The sequence below is a fragment of the Bos grunniens genome, chromosome 25 (genome assembly GCF_055505025.1).
Source record: "Bos grunniens cultivar Pamir isolate PY7600 chromosome 25, Bosgru_T2T1.0, whole genome shotgun sequence".
NCBI classification, from domain to species: Eukaryota; Metazoa; Chordata; class Mammalia; order Artiodactyla; family Bovidae; genus Bos; species Bos grunniens.
This window is the reverse complement of record NC_141189.1, coordinates 4,370,915-4,376,393: the sequence shown is the minus strand read 5'-3', so window position 1 is coordinate 4,376,393 and position 5,479 is coordinate 4,370,915.

Genomic DNA, 5,479 nt, shown 5'->3' with positions numbered 1-5,479 from the left:
CCAGTACTCTTGCCTGGAGAATCCCATGGACAGAGGAGCCTGGTGGGCTATAGTCCATGGGGTTGCAAAGAGTCAGACACAACTGAAGCGACTTAGCACACACTCACGCAAGGGAAAAGAGGCACCACTGAACAGGAATCCTAGCTTCATTCTAATTGGTTTTGAAAAATTACTGTGATAAGGAAGATAGGATTATCCTGATTGGCTGAGACCAATAAAGACCCACTCCTATTCTCCAAAGAAGACACATAGATGGCAAAGAGGTGCATGAAAAGACGCTCAACATTACTAATTATTAGAGAAATGCAGATCAAAACTACAATGAGATATCGTCTCACCCCGGTCAGAATGGCCACCATCAAAAAGTCTACAAATAATAAATGCTGGAGCCAGTGTGGAGAAAAAGGAACACTCTTACACTGGGGATGAGAATGTAAATTGGTGATGCCACTATGGGGAACAGTATGGAGCTTCCACAAAAAACCAAAACTAGAGCTACCCTGTGATTCAGAAACTCCATTCCTGAGCATATATCCAGAGAAAACCACGGTTTGAAAGGATACATGCAACCCAATGTTCACTGTGGCACATTGTTTACAACAGAAAAGACATGGAAGCAACTTAAATGTCTAGTGATGCTCAGCATGGCTAGAAGCCAGCCAGTTGTAACTAAGACAGCCCAGCACAGCAATAGAGCCCACTGATTCTTTAGCCCAATGGCCTGGGTTTGAATCATGGTTCTCATACATTTTAACTCTATTGTTTAACTCTATTTAACAGTTAACTCTATTGTTAACATTTTAACTCTAGTTTAACAGTTTAACTTCTCTAGGCCTCCATTTCCTCATCTATAAAAGTGGTATAATAATAATACTTAATTCATAGTAAGTATGAGAGCTTGCGCCTTGGAAGAAAAGCTATGACCAACCTAGACAGCATATTCAAAAGCAGAGACATTACTTTGCTAACAAAGGTCTGTCTAGTCAAAGCTATGGTTTTTCCAGGAGTCATGTATGGATGTGAGAATTGGACCATAAAGAAAGCTGAGTGCCGAAGAATTGATGCTTTTGAACTGTGGTGTTGGAGAAGACTCTTGAGAGTCCCTTGGACTGCAAGGAGGTTCAACCAGTCCATCCTAAAGGAGATCAGTCCTGAATATTCATTGGAAGGACTGATGCTGAGGCTGAAACTCCAATACTTTGGCCACCTGATGCAAAGAACTGACTCATTGGAAAAGACCCTGATGGTGGGAAAGATTGAAGGTAGGAGGAGAAGGGGACGACAGAGGATGAAATGGTTGGATGGCATCACTGACTCGATGGACATGAGTTTGACCAAGCTCTGGGAGTTGGTGAAGGACTCCTGGGGTGATGGACTCTTGAACTTCCACAGGAAAGCCAGGCATGCTGCAGTCCTTGGGGGCTTCAAAGAGTCGGGACATGACTGAGCAACTGAACTGAACTGAACTATCTCATAGAGTTACTATAAAAATTAAATGATAAATATTTAAAAACTTTAAACTACTTAGAACAGCACGTGGAACATAGTAAGGGCGACATTAAGTGTGTGGTGAACAAATAAATAAAATGCCATTTAACTCAACAGAATGTATATATTAAAGGAGCTGATCTGGGAATTCCCTGGTGGGCCACTTCTATGGCCTGGGTTGAGGGTTCAATTCCTGGTCGGGGAACTAAGATTCCACAAGCATTGTGGAATGGCCAAACCAACGAACAAAAAGGACCTGATCTCTCAAATGCTTGCAAGGGTTTTGGAGAAACAGGCTCTTTCAGACATTTGAAGTGGAAGAGCAATTTAATACTATTTATTAAAACTAAAAATGCATGGGGTTGCAAAGAGTCGGACACAACTTAGTAACTGAACAACATCAATAACAATGACAACAATGTCTATATATTCTGGGGCCCAGGAATTCCACTTCCTGTAGCTGTCCTAGAAAAATATACCTACTTGTGTGTAATGAACTTCATAAATGTATTTTCACTGCAACACAGTTTGTAATAGCAAAACCTGAAATTGACCTAAATGTTTAATAATAGGACCGTTACATTTAAGGTTGCAAATTGGTGGCCCTTAGGCTAAATTTGTCCTGCAGGTATGTTGTGCTTAGCCTGAATACTGTTTCATAATCTTGAATTAGTTGCAAATATTAAAAAATTAGATTTATGTCATAAAGATCCGGGTTTTCAAATATTCTTAAAACACTGACATTCAAGTTAACAATCCTTTGGTCTGTGTAAATAGCTACTTCTGTTTAGAACAAAACACACCTGCTCCACTTTGTCACCTTATTGTATTGTTACTTGCATATCCCCTGTAGGCAACAGAGTTTGAGACTTTGGCAGGTATGTTATGGCTCCGCCAAATAATGAATTGTACATGTGAGGTAAATACAATATAGCAGCTGATTATGTAGTGGTGTAAAGGATCACCAAGACATACTCTGGGGTTAAAAAAAAAGAGCAAGCAAGAGGTAGAACCATTATGTATACAATAATGCTATTTTGGTAAACAAAAAATTATGTATTTGTATGTACACACTCGGAGAAGGCAATGGCAACCCACTCCAGTGTTCTTGCCTGGAGAATCCCAGGGACAGGGGAGCCTGGTGGGCTGCCGTCTATGGGGTCGCACAGAGTCGGACACGACTGACGCGACTTGGTAGTAGTAGTATGTACACACTACAATGTAAAGTATGAAGTTCAGGGATCTTTCCATTTTAGTGTTATGTTCCCAGTGCCTAAAACAGTCCCTGGCATATTCAGTTCAGTTCAGTCGCTCAGTCATGTCTGACTCTTTGCGACCCCATGAATCATAGCACGCCAGGCCTCCCTGTCCATCACCAACTCCCGGAGTTCACTCAGACTCACGTCCATCGAGTCAGTGATGCCATCCAGCCATCTCATTCTCTGTCGTCCCCTTTTCCTCCTGCCCCCAATCCTTCCCAGCATCAGAGTCTTTTCCAATGAGTCAACTCTTCGCATGAAGTGGCCAAAGTACTGGAGTTTCAGCGTTAGCATCATTCCTTCCAAAGAAATCCCAGGGCTGATCTTCAGAATGGACTGGTTGGATCTGGGTTCTTAATACATAGTTTAAATTTTTTTTTTTGTTATCTTTTTTTTTTAAATTTTACTTTATTTTTAAACTTTACATAATTGTATTAGTTTTGCCAAATATCAAAATGAATCCGCCACAGGCATACATGTGTTCCCCATCCTGAACCCTCCTCCCTCCTCCCTCCCCACACCATCCCTCTGGGTCGTCCCAGTGCACCAGCCCCAAGCATCCAGTATCGCGCATCGAACCTGGACTGGCAACTTGTTTCTTACATGATATTCTACATGTTTCAATGTCACTCTCCCAAATCTTCCCACCCTCTCCCTCTCCCACAGAGTCCATAAGACTGTTCTATACATCAGTGTCTCTTTTGCTGTCTCGTACACCAGGTTATTGTTACCATCTTACTAAATTCCATATATCATAGTTTAAAATTTTTATTTTGGCTGCACTGGGTCTTCGTTGCAGCACACAGGCTTTCTGCAGTTGCAGTGCACTGGCCTTCTCTTATTGCAAATGGAGTACAGGCTCAGTTGACCTGCAGCATGTTGGATCTTAGTTCCCCTACCAGGGACTGAACCCACATCCTCTGCGTTGGAAGGTGGATTGTCAACCACTGGACCACCAGGGATGTCCCTCAATTTGTTGTTGTTGTTTAGTTTCTAAGCCATGTCCGACTTTTCGTGACCCCATGGACTATATAGCCTGCCAGGCTCCTCCCTCCATGGGAATTCCCAGGCAAGAATGCTGGAGTGGGTTGCCATTTCTTCTCCAGGGGATCTTCCCGACCCAGGAATAGAACTCACATCTCTTGTCTCCTGCTTGGCAGGCAGATTCTTTACCACTGAACCACCTGGGCTTCCCAGTCCCTCAATACATTATTTGTTTAATAAATACATAGAAGAGGGGGTCAGAGGATGAAATGGCTGGATGGCATCATTGATGCAATGGACATGAACTTGGGCAAACTTCAGGAGATGGTGAGGAACAGAGAGGCCTGGCGTGCTGCAGTCTATGGGGTTGCGAACAGTCGGACATGACTGGGTGACTAAACAACAATGTGTAAATGTATAAAGAGTTGTGGAAGATACACACTAAATAAGTGATTAATTCTGTCAAAGTACTGAGATTTGGGAGGGGTGGTGGTCAAGGGAAGTTTTCGTTCTGTATAGTTTGACTCTTTTACAAGGAGAACACAATATAGTATTACTTGCATAAATTTAAAAAAATGAAAGAAAAGCAGTCCAGCACAATATACCCTAGTAATCAAACCAAGATTTAAAGTGAGGCCCAAATGAAACCATCTAAAGAAAAATGAATGGGGTTAAAAATAAAACTCGGTGCTTATGAGTGATGAAAGCTAATCAAAATACTTAACTACCAGCTCAGAATTAACCAGCAGGGTGATGAGCCCACAGAAAACACTGATGAAATCCAGCCACTCCGCATACTTGATGTGGCTCCATCCATAACCACAGACCTCCCTGGTGCTATCATATTTTCTGATTTTTGGGTTTTGTTTCTCGATTCTGTGTCCTCAAGTTCATGAATGCCTTTCACATAATATGTCAGAAAGTGACCAGCTTGGGAAGTTTTATAAAAAGAAAAAAAAAAAAAAGAAAGAAAGAAGGAAAGAAGAAGAATCAATAAGCTGGGGGTATATAGCAAAGACAGGCAAAGAGAAGCGCTTTAATGTCCATGTTTGGAGATCACAGACATTTCCCCTCAAAGGGAGGATAGGTCTGGCTCATGTTTTCAGAGGCATCGAGAATAGACCGGTCTCAGCGGATTCTGAGGTGTCAGGGCAAAGGAACACCCCACAGGAGCCTTCTCAATGCTATGTTTGGAAGCAGCTTTTCTCTCTCCAGGTTCAACTATCATTAAACAACCTTCCTTCTTATCGTCCATATTTGGAGTCAAACAATCTTCAACCACCCAGGGGCAGGATGTTCAGAGCTGTTCTGAGACAGCAGGAGCAAAGCCACTGGAAAGGTTCAGACGAGTCCAAACGGTGCAACTGGCAGAAAGCAAAGCAAACTGTTCATCACGAAGACACAGTGTACGAGCGCCAAGGTGTGCCTGTCCTGGGCTGCCCCGGCCCCTGCACGGCTGGGAGCCCAGCCCTGACTGGGCTCTACTCAGATCAGCGGGTGGCTAGGTTTGCTTCACAACACCGGCGTCCTCACCCGCACCAGGCCTGGGACAGTCTTTTGTAAGATTTTTGACAACGGCTCTCCAAAACTGGACCTCCAGTCGTCGGTCTGGAAGTGCCCAATCGGGAAACTAGAGACGCCTCAAAGGGAGCAGAACGCCACAGACAGCTCCGCCCCTGCGGCCTTCCGCAAGCACTTCCGCCGGAAGTCGAGCGGGCCAACAATAGCTTCGCATGTTGACGTCACGT